The following is a 20,046-nucleotide window of genomic DNA, read 5'->3' as shown; positions in this document are numbered from 1 at the left end:
TGTTTGCTTTGCCTGATGAGGTTACAAAGAGGGTGGATGAGGGCACTGCAGTCATTGGCCAGAATTTTACGCCACCCCAATGAGCCGCATGGTGGCAGGGGTGTGGTGTAAAATGGAGGGGGAGGCTCCGGGAGGCCTTCCGGACCCGCTCCTGCCTCCGCCCAACTTGACATAGGACGGGGGTGTGGGTGGTGGGAGAAAAACGGGCTGCCCGCCCCAGGTCAATCAAGGCCCTTAAGTTGCCAATTAACGGCCACTTAAGGGCCTTTGTCTGCTTCTACGTAGATTTTATGCATGGCAAGTGGGCGTCCCGGAGCCGGGAAAGGTTGCCCGGGAAAAGCTGGCGGCCTCTCCGCACCCCGGGGGTGGGCCCTGACAATCGGGCACAGGATGCCCAATTGAGGGCCGTCCCTGCTTTCCCAACCAGCCCCAGGACCCAAGACGTCCCCCTTCCCCTCAAATGACCACCCTTGCCTCGCCGGAGCCCGACCGATTACCCCCGGCGAGGCAACCCAAACTTACCTGGACTCCTGGCTCCATGTCTTTGGCTGGGCTGCAGTCCCAGCGGTGGCCACTGCTCCCAGTGGCTGCAGGCCCGATGATTGGCTGGCAGCTCAATGAGGCAGGACTTCCTCCCTCAAGCAGGCGGAAGTCCCGTCTCGGAACATTTAAAGCCTGGGGACCCGTAAAATGCAGGACGGATCCCCAGGCTAGGTGGAAACAGGTTCACCACCGACTTTTGTGTCGGTGGCCAGTTCCCGTCAACCCAACGTAAAATCCAGCCCATTGTTGTGAATACGGACTTTCAAAAGGTGGTTGATAAAGTGCTACATATTGGACTTGTTAGCAAAATTGAAGCCCATGGGATTAAAGGTGTAGTAGCAACATGGATATAAATTTGTTAAGGGATAGGAAACAGAATGTTGTGGTGAATGCTGTTTTTCAGATTGAATGGAGGTAGACAGTGGAGTTCTTCGAGGTTCAGTACTAGGACCACTACTGTTTTTGATATAAATCAATGACTTGGACTTGGGGGCACAAGGCACAATTTTGAAATTTGCAGATAACACAGTACTGGGAAGCATAGTAAGCAGTGAGGAAGATAGTAATGGACTTCAAGAGGTCATAGTCAGGCTGGTGGAATGGGAAGACACGTGGCAGGTAAAATTCAATGCAGAAAACTGTGAGGTGACACATTTTGATAGCAGGAAGGAGAAGAGACAATACGTGCTAAATGGTAGTTTTAAATGGGACAAAAAAGAGAGAAACCGGGGATGTTTGTGCACAAATCTTTGAAGGTAGTCAAAGATGGAGGCTAACCAGTTAATAAAGCACCTAGGATCCTGGGCTTTATAAATAGAGGCATAGAGTACCAAAGACAGGAAGTTATGCTTTATCTATATAAAACACTTGTTTGGCACTTGCTGGAGTATTGTATCCAATTCTGGGCACCACACTTTAGGAAGACTGTGAAGGCTTTGCAGAGGTTACAGAAGGAATTTACTCTCATCGTTCCAGGAATGAGGGATCACAGATGCGTGGATAGTCTGCAGAAGCTGGAGTTGTTCTGCTTGGAGCAGATATGAATGTTATAGATTCGGTAAAAAAAAAAGAGCCGATAACCAGATTTAAGGTGATTAGCAGAAGAATCAGACGTGATTCTTTTTTTTGTGCAACAATTCGAATTTGGAAAGCACTGCCTGAAAGTGCTGTGGATACAGCTTCAATAGCAGCCTTCAAAAGGGTTTTGTATAAGTATTTGAAGGAGTAAAAATTGCAAGGACATGGGGAAAGGGTGGGGGAAGTGGAAATAACTGGATTGCTCTTCAAAAAAGTTGGCACCAACTTGATGGACCAAATGGCCTCCTCTGCACTGAACTAGTCTATGATTCTATGATTCTGGCTTAAGGACAGAAAACAGCAAGTTGTGGTAAATGGTTACTTTTCAGTCTGGAGGATGGTAGACAGTGGTGTTCCCCAAGGATCAGTGGTCGGACCATTGCTTTTTTTGATATATATATAAATGACTTGGATCTTGGAATATGGAGTAGAATTTCAAAATTTGCCGATGACACCAAACTTGGAGGTGTGACAAATAGTGAGAATGATATGAACTGTCTGCAACAGGACATAGATAGGCTAGTAGAATGGGCAGAGAGGTAGCAGATGGAATTTAATACTGACAAGTATGAGGTGATGCATTTTGGCAGAAGGAATAGGGAGAGGCAATACATACTTAATGGCACAGTTCTAAAGAGTGTGCAGGAACAGAGAGACCTGGAGGTGCATGTGCATAGATCTTTGAAGGTGGCAGGACATATTGAGAGAGTGGTTAGTAAAGCACATTGGATCTTGAGCTTTATAAATAGAGGAATTGAGTACAAAAGCAGTGAAGTTATGCTGAACCTTTATAAAGCTCTGGTTAGGCCCCAACTGGAGTATTGTGTCCGGTTCTGGTCATCAAATTTTAGGAAGGATGTGAGGGTCCTTGAGATGATGTAGAGGAGATTCACGAGAATGGTTCCAGGGATGGGGGATTTTATTTACAAGGTTAGTTTGGAAAAGCGAGGGCTGTTCTCCTTAGAACAAAGGAGACTGAGGGGAGAAATAATACAGGTGTAAAAGATTATGGCAGGCTTGGATAAGTTAGACAAGGAAAAACTGTTCCCATTAACTAATGGTATGAGGACTAGGGGTCACAGAGTGGGGATTTTGGGCAAGAGCTGCAGGGGGAATATGAGGAAGAACTTTTTTACACAGCGGGTGGTAATGACCTGGAACTCACTGCCCACAAAGGTGGTGGAGGCAGAGCCGATCAATGACTTCAAAAGGAAATTGGATGGCCACCTGAAGGAAATAAACTTGCAGGGCTACTGGGATCAAGCGAGGGAGTGCAACTGAATGGATAGCTCCATGGAGAGCTGGCATGGATGTGATGGGATGAATGGCATCTTTCTGTGCTGTAAATGACTCTATGATTCTAACTTCTTTGATTCACTGTCTGTTAATGTTAAGATTTCATCTGAGGTAATGTGATGTCATCCTTCTCTTCCTGAAGCATGAACAGAATTTAGGTTAAAATCTTCAGTGACCCTTTCCATGATTGATTCTCACCCTTGCTTCATGAGACATTATTGATTTTTAATTGTTACTGCTATACCTCTCTACGAACACAGCTGTACTCTTTCAATTTATTAACTGCTTTTTCTGCACAAATTTCTTTCTGCTTCTAAAAATGGTCATATTCTCCCATTGAGTCTTTCCCCAGTATTTTCTCTTCCATTGGTGTTTCTGGGATTATGTTTATTTTGATACAAACTTCTTATTGTCTGCTTTACTTTTTGAATCTGTCCTTGGCCTGACTTTCTGAATATTTATTTGCCTGTCTACCCTTAGGAAAAGTAGCAATTCTCTTGTCTTCTGTCTCTAATTTATAGAGAATGGTTGCCTTTTTTCGAATACCTGAACATCAAAAGGATTTGTCACAATGTTTTTTATTTTACATTCCTGTTTCCGAATTTGGCCTACCTTTTTACTTTTGTAAAAACATGATGAGACTTTCAATATATTATTGATGAGTTATTAACAGCACAAACTCTGGGCTCCAGCTGATTTAAGGAGGCAGCTCAACCACAGTTGAGGACTTCATATATGAAGGCATCAAATTTCTGGAATCTGAAACCTGAATGTTTATCTCAAGCTGGACCATCAGTTGTCATGAGGTATTCTCAGGAACTGTTTCCAAGCTTAAAAGTGCAAGTGTTGTAAAACACAAGCATAGGGTCAATCACCTATTTGGCCTTATTTATTATCACAGGCCATCTGGCTTGTTGTTTTTAAAACCAGAGAAAATCATGCCTGTATAAGAATTTCTAAGTATTAAGCAAAATACAGTTTTAATCCCTTCCTCCCTTATCAGATTGAGTCCTTTTTTCTTTTAAGTCTCAAAAGATAATATTGGTATTTTTATAGTATGACTGTGTTAACTTTATGCTTTGATATTGTACAAATACAATGTTTTTTTGCTTTACTGCTTTATATTTTTCTAACTTTGCTTGCACCACCATTAATTATATGGTCCATTACAGGGTAGCACAGGTGTGTATCTATATAATAAAGTGGCAAATCATCCTTTATTAATCCTTTGATTTTTGTTGAGTAACAAAGATGAAGTACTAAGCCCCATAGACCACACTAAAGTTGTTGAACACAATATTGCAGCTTAAAAGGAACAAGAACGTAAAGATCAAGGCCGCACTAATAGTTCTGATAAAATAAACAGAGGTAAGAAAGGTACTGATTATTTTGGCTGCTATTTCTTCACAGCAACTGAAATTCCTAATTCTGAAAATAAGGCTTTAAACAACATTTCAAAAAAACTTATTGCACAATAGCATGTTTAAATTTATCCTTTGAATTGGTTTTTGTGTATTTCAGTGCTTTCCTTAAAGGGTAACTTGAAGGCCTCAGCTTCTGCCTAAAGCCTAGATTTAGACTTGACATTTTTGCCCAGAATCGTGATGCGGTCAGTTGAATTTGGATTCTGTAGTCTGAATTTGTACAATGTACCTAATTTCTCAAAGCACATCAGCAACATTTGGTCATATGTTTGTGCTCAGGACTTGAGCACATAATCTAAGCTGACACTCCAGTTCAGTACTAAGGGAGTTCTGCACTGTCGGAGGTGACGTCTTTCAGATGAGTCGTTAAACTGAGCCCCGTCTGCCTTCTCAGGTGCATGGAAAAGATCCCATAGCACAATTTCAAAGAAGAGCAGAGGAGTTATCTTGGCCAATGTTTAATCTTTCAATCAACATCACAAAAACAAATTATCTGGTCATTATCATATCGCAGTTTGGGGGAGCTTGCTGTGTGTAAATTGGCTGCCGCGTTTCCTACATTACAACAGTGACAACACTTCAAAAAGAACTTCATTGGCTGTAAAGTGCTTTGGGAAGTCCGGTTGTCATGAAAGGTGCTTTATAAATGCAAATCTTTCTTTCAGCTATCTTTGTCTTTGAATCTTATAATCGGAATAACACTATTTACCTGATATAAGGGGCGACCTGTGATGAGTATGGACAGTGTAAGTTGTGCGGACTGTATTTCAATTTTCAAGTAAAGCATCAATTTACTTTTGAAGAAAACTAATCATCACCACCAGTGTTTTGTTGACAGTTAGAAAAACATAATGCTAATTACATACACATGTGAAACAAAGATCCAAATTTCCAACATCTATAAAACAGAGGAAGAGAGAGAGGTGGATAGAAAGACATAAGTAGAGAGACAGGCAGACAAGCAGATTTCTCTTCATTCTAATGTGATATCATTTTTTTGAAAAAAAACTGCTGAATTTTGAAAGCACACAAATGCTTGTTGAGAAACAGATCAGGGTGGAGGGTAAGTATGAGAAGGTCTCCAGCTCCTTAACATCCATCCTTGGGCGAATGAGTTGGAGAGGGGTGAGTGATTGGAACATTAAGAGTGAGGTGATTACCAGTGAAGAAATCAGGACAGGAGGATGGAGAAGTTCAATGGGACATTCAAAGAATGAATAATTCTGGGGGTGATGAGCTGGTAGGAAAGGGAAAAGGTAGTGGGAAGGTGAAGGGTTGGGGAGAAGAAAAGGGAGAAGCTGAGTAAGGGTGAGGAGCAAGCCTTTGAGGGTCATATCTTTGCCATAAATCACACCAGAAAGGAGCCTGTAGCTGTTTCTCCTTTTCCCACCACACCATTCCATACCACCCACCAACATCCACCCAAATATAAAGAAGAAAAATATAGTGAGATATATCATGATGCTAACTGAGTGTTATGTGGATTTGCATACTAGATACAATACTGTACTCACTTTTTAGGTACAATACTGTATATGCTGTACTAGGTTGAAGGTCATCTGACCCAGAGGTTAAAGGTCAGACAGCACTTGAAGGACTGTATCTGTAGAGTGAAGGTGGCTGAATAAAGTCTGTGAAGCAAGTTAAATCTCAGTCTTGCTAAGTGTCATTGCTGGAGGATCCAACAGTGGTGACAAGGTTTAAAATATTGGATTCAGTTACTGAACCATTGCAGTTGGATTTGGCTTTTGGCAGATTGGAATCCCATTGGTGAAGCCAGTATAGTGAGTGCACGATGGGTCACATGCCTGGAAGAGTTTGAGGCTTACCCGGAAAGCAGGGGCCTGTTCTTGATGGGACAACGTCGACGCAGCGAGCCCAATGGAGGGCTTTGTTATTCTACAATGCTGGGGCATTGATGAGACACATTCAATTTTGAAAGCACACAAATACTCATTGAGAAACAGATCAGGGTTGAGGCTAAGTATGAGAGGGTCTCTAGCTCCTTGGCACCCATTCTTGGGCAAATGAGTTGGAGAGGGGTGAGTGATTGGAAAGTTAAGAGTGAGGTGATTACAAGTGAAGAAAGCAGGACGGAGAATGGGATGATTATAATAAGGCAGTGGATGCATTAAACATTATGTGCATACATTATGTGGTGAAGGTGAATGCAACATTTCAGTGTCATGTTTTTCAGTAGATGAGCAGACACATCGGGAAACTGTTCCGTAATTTGTCACTAGATTGCATCAAGCATCTAAGGGATGTAATTATGGAAATGATTGGATAATCAGCTCACGAATCAAATCGCACAAAGTTGCCGGTCAAATTACTGAAGTGCAAGTTGCTTGAAAAAACTGTGTTAACCTTGGCAAAAACATTGAGGGTGGCAGCTTTGTTTGAAGCTATGGAGGCTTAATTCCAGTTGATGAAGTTAAATGCAGATGCTTCAGCTTTAGGGTGTCCTGGATCAAACTCAAGCCAAGTGAACAAGCTTAGATCCTTTAGAGGGCAGAGTAGAAGTAGTCCAAGTAAGAGGGTGAAAGAGTGCTTCAAATGAGGAAATTTGGAACATTTTGGGAAGGATTCTTGCTGCCCTGTTAAAGGCAAGACATGCAGAAATTGTGGGAGAAAGGATCACTTTGTTAGGAAGTACAGAAGCAAAACTGAGAAGAGAGGAAAGTCTGGAAAGGAAAATAGAGGACAGAGGAATGTAGAAGTTAGAAATGTATGCTAAATAGAGGATGATGGCAAGAATGATGGTGAATGTGATTAGGGATGCATGCTTGCAGTCAATGATGGGAAACATGGAAAAGTTCCAGCGCTGATTGGTGGGTGAAGGTGGACATCAGTGTGGATTCTGGAAGTGACAGCAGTATGATTGATAGGACATTGTGGGAAGAATTGAAGAAGAAGAGAATCAAGTGCACATCATGGAAATATGTGAAGAAGTTGTACCTATGCACATCTAAGATACCACTTCAAACTGTAGGATTTTTCAAGGGGTTTAGTGCAAGTAGGTGATGAAAAGGTAGATGCAGAGTTTCTGGTCATTGAAGAGAAAGGGGAACTACTCATGGGCAGAGTGACAGCTCAAGCCTCAGGGATGTTGCATATTGGATTGAAAATGAACTCGATGAAGTCAAATGCTGAACTGAAAGAGGAATTCAAACCTGTTTTTCAAGGAATAGGAAAGCTTTGTGATCATCAGGTGAAGCTGACCATTGATGGCATCATCAAGCTAGTAACTCAGCCTGTACGAAGAACACCTTTTGGATTGAGGAGCAAGGTTGAAGCCAAGATCCAAGAGCTCATTGATCAAGATATTGTTGAATCAGTAGAAGGACCAACACCTTGGGTGAGTCCAGTAGTGGTAGTGGCCAAGCCAAATGGAAACATAAGACTGTGCATCGACCTGAGACAGGTGAATGAGGCAGTGGATGAAGAACCACTTAGAAACAGTTGGTTATACCAATTGTAAATGAAATACTCCAGGAGATGTTGATAAGTAAAGTGTTTTCTAAGTTGGACTTCAAGCGGGGGTACCACCAGCTAGAGTTGCACTTAGATTCTAGGAAGGTGACAATGTTTGTCATACGGTGTGAACTATACCAATACAAAAGGCTGTTATTTGGCATAAATGCAGCACCTGAGATTTACCAGCATAAGATCCATAAAGTAATTCAAGCTGTCCCAGGAGTAGCCAATATTTCAGATGACGTTATTGTTCATGGTGCCGCTCATGAAGAACATAAGAAATAGGAGCAGGAGTAGGCCATTCGGCCCCTCAAGCCTGCCCTGCCATTCAATAAGATAATGGCTGATCTGCCCCAGACCTTAACTCCTCTTTCATACCAACTCCTCATAGTCCTCAACTCCCCAATATTTCAAAAATCTATCTACCTCCTTTTTAAATACTTTCAGTGATCTAGCCTCCACAACTCTCTGGGGTAAAGAATTCCAGACATTCACTACCCTCTGAGAGAAGAAATTCCTTCGAATCTCAGTTTTAAATGAGTGTCCCCTTATTCTGTAACCGTGTCCCCTAGTTCGAGATTCCCTCACTCGTGGAAACATCTTCTCAACATCTACCCTGTTAAGCCCCCTCAGAATCTTGTACATTTCAATAAGATCACTCCTCATTCTTCTAAACTCTAATGAATAAAGGCCTAACCTGTTTAGCCATTCTTGATAAGTCAACTCCTTCATCCCAGGAATCAGCCGAGTGAATCTCTTTTGAACTACCTCCAATGCCAATATATCCTTTCTTAAATATGGGGACCAAAACTGTACACAGTACTCCAGCTGCGGCCTCACCAACACCTTGTACAGTTGTAACAAGACTTCCCTATTTTTAAATTCCAACCCCCTAGCAATAAAGACCAAAATTCCATTTGCCTTCTTAATTACTTGCTGCACCTGCATGCTAACTTTTTGTGTTTCATGCACAAGAACACCTAGATCCCTCTGTGCTGCACTTTTTTGGAGTCTCTCACCATTTAAATAATAGTCTGCCTTTTGATTCTTCCTACCAAAGTGCATGACTCACACTTTCCTACATTGAACTCCATCTGCCAAGTTTTTGCCCACTTACTCAACCAATCTATATCCCCTTGTAGATTCCTTATGTCCTCATCACAACATGCCCTCCCACCTATTTTTGTATCGTTAGCAAATTTGGATATATTACTCTCTGCCCCCTCCTCAAAGTCATTAATATAAATAGTAAATAATTGAGGCCATAGGACTGATCCTTGTGGTACTCCACTTGTTCTGTCTTTCCAACCTGAAAAAGACCGATTAATCCCAACCGTTCATCTTCTGTGAGTTAACCAATCCTCAGTCCATGCTAATATATTATCCCCAATACCATGAGCTCCTATCTTGTGCAATAATCTTTCATGTGGCACCTTATCGAATGCCTTCTGGAAATCCAAATACACTACATCTACCAGTTCCCCTTTATCAACTCTGTTTGTTATATCCTCAAAGAACTCCAACAAATTTGTCAAACATGATTTCCCTTTCACAAAACCATATTGACTCTGTTTGATTATGTTAAGCTTTTCTAAATGTCCTGCTATTTCTTCCTTAATAATGGACTCTAGCATTTTCCCAATGACCGATGTTAGGCTGACTGGCCTAGTTTCCTACTTTTTGTCTCCCTCCCTTCTTGAACAGGGGCGTCATATTAGTGGTTTTCCAATCCACTGGGACCCTCCCAGAAACCAGTGAGTTCTGGAATATTTCAACCAATGCCTCCACTATCTCTGCAGCTACTTCCTTTAAATAATGAGAGGTTGAGACTAATTTTGGCAAGATTGCAAACAGCGGGTCTAATGGTGAATGCAGACAAATGCCTATTCGGAGTATCAGAGCTGGTATTTGTGGGTCACAAGTTGATAAGCTAAGGCATTAATCCAGCAAGAGAGAAAGTTAAGGCAGTGGCAGAGGCTGAAGAACCACAAAATGCCAGTGAGGTGAGGAGTTTTCTTGGTCTTGCAAACTATTATGTAAAATTCATGCCAAACTTTGCAACAATGGCATATCCATTGAAGAGGTTAATGAGGAAGAATGAATGATTTGTGTTTGGCCAAGAGCAGAAGGATGCATTCAAACACTGTAGGAAAGCTTGATGAGTGCTCACACTCTTGGATATTATGATGCCCAAGCAGCAATGACAGTCATTGCAGACACCAGTCCAGTGGGTCCAGGAGCAGTTCTAGTGCAGACACATGCTAGAGGACCAACAACCATCACTTACTGAAGCCGGTCTTTGATGGATGTGGAGAGACGATATTCTCAGACACAGAAAGAGGCCTTGGGACTGGCCTGGGCTATGTGACAGATTTCATGCATACTTGTTTGGCATCAAACTTGAGTTGCTGATAGACCATAAACCACTGGAGGTGATATACTCTGTGGAGTCAAAACCGTGTGCTTGAATTTAGAGGTGGGTACTTAGACTTTAGCAGTACAAGCACTAGGTTATTCTCATTGCGGGGAAGATGAACATTGCTGATTCGCTATCAAGACTACTGAAGTTTGGCAAGATGGAAGGGTCTACGCCAGAAAAGGAAGCAGAATTGTTTGTGTAATTTGTAGCGGCAGACTCAACACCCAGAGCAATGGCAACTCGGGAGAAAGAGAGAGAGTCAGACAGAGATCCAGAACTAAAAGACATCAGACAGAGGGTCTAGATAGGAGAGTGGGAGAAGTGTATACAAAAGTCCTATATTGATGTGAGAGATGAACTTTGTACAATGGGGAAATGTGTACTCAGAGGCAACAGACTTGTAGTGCCAAGGCAGCTGAGGAATAGAATGGTGGCATTGGCTCATGAAGGTCATTTAGGTGTGGTCGGTACGAAGCAGAACCTGAGAACCAAAGTTTGGTGGCCTGGACTGGAGAAGGATGCAGAAAAATTTGTAAAATCCTGTCTTGGATGTCATTAGCTGACGCAACCTACTTTACGCAGCACAGTGCTACCAGCTGGACAATGGGTAGATGTAACTGTAGATTTTTGAGGTCCGTTTCCATCAGGAGGATCAATTCTGGTTGTGATTGATTATTACAGTCGGTACTGGGAGTATGTTGTGACAAAGTCTACAATAGCAGAGAAAACAGTAACAGCATTGACTAAGATATTTGTGGGGCATGTTTTGCCAGTTACTTTGTACTCAGACAATGGGCCACAATTTATCTCACAGATGTTTGCTGACTGCATGCAGGTTACAGGGATTCATCACCACAAAGTGACAGCAAAATGTCCACAAGCTAAAGGAGAGGTGGAACGTCAGCACCAATCTCTAGAGAAGCAAATGAGAATTGCCCAAGCTGAAGACAAAGACTGGAATGAGGCACTTCTGTCATATGTGGCTGTGTACAGGGCAATTCCACATACTATGACAAGGAAGAGCCCAGCAGAGTTGCAATTTGGACACAACATTGACACCAAGATGCCAGAAATCAGAGACATCATTGATGACGAAGAAATTCAAGAACATGATGCTGAGAAGAAGCGTGTGTCAAAGTTTTATGCAGATCTTAGAAGGGGTGCCAGAGTGTCTGATGTGACGCCAGTTGATACGGTGTTGGTTAGACAAGAGGGTCCGAGCAAGACAACATTCTTTCCAGAACTATACAACATTATTTCCAAGAGTGACTGTGAGGTCACCAGAAGGAGTAGAATATATCAGAAATGCACCATATGTCAAGAAATATCAGTGTCACAGTAGTTTTATGATGAGAACCCAGAGTCTGAGCTCAATCTGAGTCCAGATTAAAATGAACAGATGGTGGAACAGCAGATAGCAGTTCAGCATCGAGATGAGATTCAGATGGCAGCAAGGACTGGTTAGGTACCTGGACTAGGGACCAGAGACTCCAGAGTTTCTGACAGCAGGGGGACAGCTTGCAGTCTGCAGTCCAAAGGCACAGATGAAAGCTCATGAAAGGAAGCTGATACTGTCAAGTCCAGGGAGGATAACTAGAGTTCCTGAGAAGGACGATGTAGGTGTAGAGATCATGGATTGTGATATACTTGAACATATTAGCATTGAAAGGGAGGAAGTATTAGCTGTTTTAGCGGGCTTAAAAGTGGATAAATCTCCAGGCCCAGAAGAGATGTATCCCAGGCTGTTATGTAAGGCTCTGACACCAATTTTCAAATCTTCTCTGGCCACAGGAGAGGTACCAGAGGACTGGAGGACAGCGAATGTGGTATCATTATTCAAGAAGGGTAGCAAGGATAAACCAGATAATTACAGGCCGGTGAGTCTAACATCAGTGGTTGGAAAACTATTGGAAAACATTCAAAGGGACAGGATTAATCTCCACTTGGAGAGGCAGGGTTAACCAGGGATAGTCAGCATGGCTTTGTCAGGGGGAGATCGTATCTAACTAATTTGATTGAATTTTGCGAGGAGGTGACGAGGTGTGTAAATGAGGGTAAAGCAGTTGAAGTAGTCTACATGGACTTCAGTAAGGCTTTTGATAAGGTCCCGCATGGGAGATTGGTTAAGAAGGTAAAAGCCCATGGGATCCAGGGCAATTTGGCAAATTGGATCCAAAATTGGCTTAGTGGCAGGAGGCAGAGGATGATGGTCGAAGGTTGTTTCTGCAAGTGGAAGCCTGTGACCAGTGGTGTACCGCAGGGATCAGTGCTGGGACCCTTGCTGTTTGTAGTGTACATTAATGATTTAGATGTGAATATAGGAGGTATGATCAGTAAGTTCGCGGATGACATGAAAATTGGTGGTGTTGTAAATAGTGAGGAGGAAAGCCTTAGATCACAGGACGATATAGATGGGCTGGTAAGATGGGCGGAGCAGTGGCAAATGGAATTTAATCCTGAGAAGTGTGAGGTGATGCATTTTGGGAGGACTAACAAGGCAAGGGAATATACAATGGATGGTAGGACTTTAGTAAGTACAGAAGGTCAGAGGGACCTTGGTGTACTTGTCCATAGATCACTGAAGGCAGCAGCACAGGTAGATAAGGTTGTTAGGAAGGCATATGGGATACTTGCCTTCATTAGCTGAGGCATAGAATATAAGAGCAGGGAGGTTATGATGGAGCTGTATAAAACGCTAGTTAGGCCACAGCTGGAGTACTGTGTACAGTTCTGGTCACCACAATATAGGAAGGATGTGACTACACTGGAGAGGGTGCAGAGGAGATTCACCAGGATGTTGCCTGGGCTGGAGCATTTCAGCTATGAAGAGAGACTGAAAAGGCTAGGGTTCTTTTCCTTAGAGCAGAGAAGGCTGAGGGGGGACATGATTGAGGCATACAAAATTATGAGGGGCATTGATAGATTAGATAAGAAGAAACTATTTCCCTTAGCAGAGGGGTCAATAACCAGGGGGCATAGATTTAAGGTAAGGGGCAGGAGGTTTAGAGGAGATTTGTGGAAAAGATTTTTCACCCAGATGGTGGTTGGAATCTGGAATGCAATGCCTGAAGAGGTGGTAGAGGTAGGAATCATCACAACATTTAAGAAGTATTTAGGTGAGCACTTGAAACACCATCGCATACAAGGCAACGGGCCAAGGGCTGGAAAATGGGATTAGAATAGGTAGGTGCTTGATGGCCGACACAGACACAATGGGCCGAAGGGCCTGTTTCTGTGCTGTATGGCTCTATGACTCTATGGCAGGGAGAGCTAAATATCAGAGGGGACCACCCAAGAGATATGAGGATTTTATCTAATGTGCATGTATTGAGTTGTGTAATGCCAGAAAATCATGGACATGTTTTCAGTCTGACAAGACAACTGAGTGTAATATGGACTTGTATATTAGATACAATACAGTACTCACATATATACAATACGGTACATGCTGTACACGTTAGGAGGTCATCTGACCCAAAGGTAGAGTGAAGATGGCTGAATAAAGTATGTGAAGCAAATTAAATTTCAGTCTTGCTAAGTGTTATTATTAGAGGATCTGATATGCAGAACGGGCAGAAAAAGAAGCAAAAAGAGTTAAAAGAAGAGAAGCAGGAGAGAAGAAAAATAAATAAATAAGAGACAGAATCAGTAAGACAGGAAAGAGAGTGATTCTATGCTGTTATTTAGCATAAGTAACTTGTTACAAGATCAAGTAGCATCTATGAAATATTGTTACTTCAGGAAAGAACAGACCAGATGATTAGGAAGCTATATTAAAAATGCAACATTTTGCAAATGCACAGCAAGTCGAGCACTGAACTTGTTCTGTGCAAGGGTTTACACACAGAACATTAATTTGCCTATTCTGATGCTCACAAACGTGATGTGTGTTTTTGATTTTATTTCAGATTTCTGGAATTTGAAGATTTCTTTATATCTCATGAAGTGGGGAAGTTTTCCTTTCTGATTTTACACATGCATGTGAAAATACACTCTCACTCATATACACACACTAGCGTTGCCAACCCTGGTTTGACATTTTCTTGGAGATTTAACCATGTGACATTTAATCACCCGGCATCCAATCATATGACACTGCTCATGTGATGTTCAATTACATGACATTTGATCACATGGCATCTACGTACTGCAAATGTTATTTAGTTCATTGTTTTGGTATCACCAAGCCCCAAATAAAATATTTAACTTTTTGTTTGATAGTGGGAAAAATAATGGAACTTATAAATCAAAAAAACACATAGGAATAGAAAGATTTAAGGATAAGCAATGTTTAAATACAACTATTTCTGTGATGTTTCTATGCTATCAACTGGAGAAACACCAAGTAAGTACTATTGATGCAACAAAAATATCATCGATATAAGTAATTTCTAACTAAAGTTTTTGCGTAATTTTATGACACTTTACAATTCACAGCAAGTTATAAAAACACTAAATAAAGCAAACTAAGCCGAATTCAATTCACTGACTCCTACACCTCTGAACTGAGGCACAGCTTCAGGGAGGTGAGGCTCAGTCCTAAGAGAGAAGCAACAAAGCTGCCTGACTCCTGGGACAAAACACATTAAACAACAGTGCACTTCACAGGCTGACATGAACTCTCCCTCACTCTAGTTTTTATTGAAGTGTCTCTCTCTCTCTCTTTCTCCTTCTCCAAATGTTATTTTCTCTCCTCCCTTCTCCAGTTTCTGTTTCTCTCTCTCTCCCTCCGCTAGTTGCTCTCTTAGGACTCACGGAGTTTCTGCGTGGTTTTCATTGATCCCGATGCTGTCATTCTCAACCAACAGTAAAGGGATGAGTTCCAAATGGTGGGGAGACCAGCAGAGATCTGACAACACAGTTTGGCTGTAAGCCATGACAGCTGAGGTACTGCGCACGTCTGAATGGTGGACACAAGAACTGAGTTGCCAACAGCACCACTCTGGAGACCAATCACCCATTCCAATAGACTCCCGCCCAAAGCGGGAGGTTTGGTAACCCTAATACACACATGCACTCACAAACGCTCTCACTCACACGCACTGGGTGAAATTTAAGTCCCCCATTGGGAGTGGAACGTGGCGGGGGGGGGGCCGTAGAATCGAGAGGGAAAGCGGGGGCGGGGGAGGGGGGGCGGAGGCGGTGGCAGAATGCCTATCACCTTTCCGACTTCCCTCAATGAAGTTAGGGGCGTGGAAAGTTTCGGACAGTCTTCTGGCACAGAGGCCAATTGAAGCCCTTAAGTAGCCAATTAATGGCCAACTAAGGGCGTTATCCTACCGCCATTGGATTTTTACCTGTAGCAGGTAGCCCCCCTCCATGTGGTGAGGCCGGCTGGTAAAATCAGGCAGCCTCCCTGTGGGTTGGTGGGGGGGGAGCAGCACTCCTGCTTGGGCAAGCTGTGATTCATGAAGGGCCCCGCCAGCAAAGGCTACTCTGTGCAAACACTACCCCCCAACCTCTCACTGGAGCCTGCCTGACTGGCCCCGCTGAGCCTACCCCACTTACCTCCTCTCTGAGGCCCTAGCACTGCTGCTGGTCCCAGGCCTACTGCCATACCAGCAGTGGCCACCACTCCTGGTGATTGGCTCCCTCTGATTGGCAGCCGGGGGTCCTCCAAATAGCCGTGGCAGTGATCCTCACCTTTCTGGCCTGATGTTGGGATCCCCCATGGACAGCATAAAAGCTAGCCCACTGTCTCACTCACACACACACTTTTCAAGGTTGGGAGTTATAGAAGGTAGTTAAGATGATCCAGATTATCTACAGTACTCATAAGGAATTAAAGGCATTCACTCTGAGACTGAAATTCTGCTGAATGTTAGTTTTCGCACCAGTTAATGCACTCATGTTTAATTCCTATATGCAATAACACATTTATTTTAAAGCACATCATGGTACTTCATCTTTTCAATAACTTAAGTGAGCCTGGAAATTATGGCAAATGATTTTATTGTTCGAATATTTATGACATTCATAATAAAATCTCTCACTCTCGTGGGGCCGTATGTACACAAATCTTTGATGGTGACAGAACATGTTGAGAAGGCTGTTAAAAAAGCATTTGGTACCCTTCCCTGGCTTTATTATTAGAGGAATAAAGTGCAAAATCAAGGAACTTATGCTAAACGTTTATAAAATACTGGCTAGGCCTCAGCTGGTGTATTGCGTTCAATTCTGGGCACCACACTTCAGGAAGGTTATCAAGGCTTTGGATGGGGTGCAGAAGAGATTTACTAGAATAGTACCAGGGACAAGGAACTTCAGTTATGTGAAGAGACTGGAGCAGCTTGGATTGTCCTCCTTAGAGCAGGGAAGGTTAAGAGGAGATTTGATCAATCTATTCAAAATCACCAATGGTTTTAATAGAGGGAATAAGGATAAACTGTTTCCAATGCCATAACTTTCAGTAACTAGAGAACACAGATTTAAGGTAATTGGCAATAGAACCAGAGATAGCAAGAGGAATCATTATTTTACAGAGCAAATTGTTGTGATCTGGACTGCTTGAATGTATGGTATAAGTAGATTCAGTGGTAATATTCAAAAGAGAATTGAATAAACAGTTAAAGGGAAAGCAATTACAGGAATATGACGAAAGAGCAGAGGAGTGGGATTAATTGGACAGTTGTACCAAACAGCTGGCATGGCACTATGGGCAAGTGACCTCCTCTGTGCTATATCATTCTATTATTCAATGTGTTAAATATTCATTAAGGCTGTTTCTGTTCAGACAGGTAGAATGCAAACTTGGTGCTACCTCCTCATTTCCATGATTTCTGTGTGCAGCCTAGTGCGATTTGTGCTGCTGGCTGGCTGCACATACAAGGGGTAGTTGGATTTTAGAGGTTTTATGCCCCCTTCTAAGGCAGGAACAGACTTGGCAGCAAAGCTTTGTTGTGAATCAACTTTATTGAGACAAAGCTAGGACACGTTTATTAAGTTTTCAGATAAACTATGGTCTCAAACTCAGGTGGTGATTCAAAGTCTAACACAGATTATACTAACCATATCAGGAACTGGACGGCTAGAGCACACGACTAGTTTCTCTTGCAGTTTTTGTTCTTCAAGCTTGGTCTCGCTCTCTCTCTCTCTCTCTCTCTCTGTCCTCTTGTTTGTTCGAAGATTCTCTCAGCCGCACAGAGACAAAGACAAGGCATCTTTTATCTTGGCTGCTTTCTAATTAACCCCTCCCTTTCTCCAATCACCTTTAGCCTCGTGTTGAAGCATGCTTTCCTTAACCAACCAAGAATTATTTTGCGGCTGTTGCTGACCTTTCCAATTCACATCGGTAATGCCCATTGTGTTGACTGTATCTCCATGCTTTTATATTCTGTGGTTCCTTATCTTGTTGGGAGACAAATCGACATTTTGTTCTTGCTGCTCTCACTGACTGCCTTCAAGGTCTCACCCTTTTTGCTTTAAGAAATTTTAAATTTGATATAAAATCCCAGAATCCCTCCACCTTGGCATCTCATCGACTCTGTGCCCTATTTCATAAGTTTTCCCACTTTACCACGCTACAAAGAAGGGTTCTAATGAAGTTAAATACTAGTTTATAATAATGTTAGTTGTTAGTTTACATTAGCTGGATTTTAACAATTAGTATTCTGGTTAGTAACCTAATAATCTTACAGGGCCTATCAGTGTGAGAGGCTAGCACATGTTGCAACTATCCTCTAGCTCTTAAAGGCAGTCCATCCCTCTTAAAGGGAAGTTGCACTGAATCGAAGGAGGATGCTGCTTACTGCCAGTGCTGCAATTGGAAAGAATGGAAATGGAACACCAGGGCAGTAAGAGGGCTCCACTGTTCATAGATGCAGTGCTGGAGACCTTAGTCATGGAAGTGTAGGGGGGCAGAAGGCCCTCAAAGAATGCCATCTGAAGGGAATGACAGCAGGTGGCCAGGGTGGTCAAATCCTGGAGTCTGGCCCCAGCAGTGCCATAAGAATATAGTAACCTCACATCTTTACATGACATTTCCTAACCACCACACCACCAACCTTTCAAACTGCACAATACACCACACCCCCATCACTCACCCATCAGCAGTCCCTAACACTCAGGATTCATGTCAAATGTTCAGATACTGCACCTCACCATCACACCTTCCAGTGCTGCCTGCCTCACACCCAGCTTTCACTGCCTCCAAATACCTCCAGCTATTCAGCTATGCGAGGCACAGCACCAAACGCAGTGCAGCAAAATCACAAAAATTCTTCTGTCTCACAGAATAAGGTTGCCTGCAATTAATGGGAGTAGCAGAGAACTGCGGGGGCTGGTCATGCCTTCATCTCCTGAGCCTGATGGAGGAGATGGTGCTCCGCATCATTGGGCTAGTTGCAACAAAGCCAGTAGCATCTGGCATTGCTGACCGCATTCAGGATGACTGTAAGTTACTGCCTTATGCCCCTTCTCAACTTCCAACTCACCCTCGTTCCTGCTGTATGGCATGAAGTGCAAGCTGCAGATAATGTGACCATGGGCCTCTTAATTTACACACCACTGCGTCCCACCCTCACCCCAACCCTCCCCTTCTGTTATTATGTTTCAGATGCCCAAGAACTGTTGCCTGGCCAGCCGCAGCAGCCCCAAGAAGAAGAGAAAGAGCTGCACCACACCTGCAAGGAAGAAGCACCATCACTTGATTTGACATTCACAGCCACCAGCTCAGAGGCTAGTACAGAGTCAGGATGTGCATGTAATGATCCACCGGACATGAGTAGGCTATAGCCAGGGCTAAAGGAAAGGATAGCTCGTCTGCCAGCTCCTCAAATGGCAAGGTCAGAGATGAGTTCTGCTGCAGGGGACTCAGATGAGCACTTTGATGGAGCAGTACACAGGAGAATGCTGCTGAGCATGCACACCAACATGTCTGGTGCATTGGCTGACCTGACAGGCAACCTCCTGCCACTGTCAAGGAGTGTAGAAGAGCCCAGCTCCAATGTAGCACAGGGTTTCGCACGGAGCTTGCAGCCCATTCTTTCCACTGTGGTGGACAGCTCCATGACAGCACTTGTGGACCCAGCCATGATGCTGCACAGGTGAAAGCCACCAGCTCAGTGCTGACGTCATGAGATCCAGGCTTGTTGTCATCATGACTGTAGATATCAGTGCTCAACGAGATATGCAGTCTCTCACAGTAATCCAGCAATCTGTCTTCCAGCAGATTACAAGGATTGCTGAGATGCTGCCCCTTACGAGTGGCAGTGGCAGCATGGAACAGAACCCTACCGTCCTCTCTCAACAAGACAGTATTTGTGCTCCCACCACTGCCACTCTGCCAGTTCCCTTGCTGGTGCCTCTCAGCCAACCAGCCCAGACTGCTGCCATCCATGTTGAGGTGGTGTAGGCTAAATGCGAACCCTCAAGGCACAGAGCTGCTTGAAGTTGTCCTGCACAGTCATCTGCAGTCTCCCTCTCTGAAGGTCAGCAGCCTTCCATCAGCCATGATGAGGCTACTGGGGTAGCACTGTATAGGAACACTAGGACAGGCAAAGACACCCCGAGCCAGGCACTAAGGGAATGCACTAGCATGAATAGTTCAGTTTTGTTTGTATAATTGGATGTGTTGTTGGATTAAGGTTGTTTTTATTGCTACAACCAGGTAAGAAAGGTGTCTAGGGGTCTCTTTCAGCCTTCACCTGGTCTTACTGTAACAGGATTTAATTTTTGAACACACAGTGTTTTAAGCTCCCCATTGGTGAATCCTTATTCGCAACTTTCCAATTATAAGGTAAAGAAATGAGCACAAACAGGCTTTCTTAGGTTTAAAGAAGAAAAGTGAAATTTATTAAAACTTAAACTGAA

This window comes from Heterodontus francisci, chromosome 6 (genome assembly GCF_036365525.1).
Source record: "Heterodontus francisci isolate sHetFra1 chromosome 6, sHetFra1.hap1, whole genome shotgun sequence".
NCBI classification, from domain to species: Eukaryota; Metazoa; Chordata; class Chondrichthyes; order Heterodontiformes; family Heterodontidae; genus Heterodontus; species Heterodontus francisci.
This window is presented reverse-complemented; position numbering follows the sequence as displayed.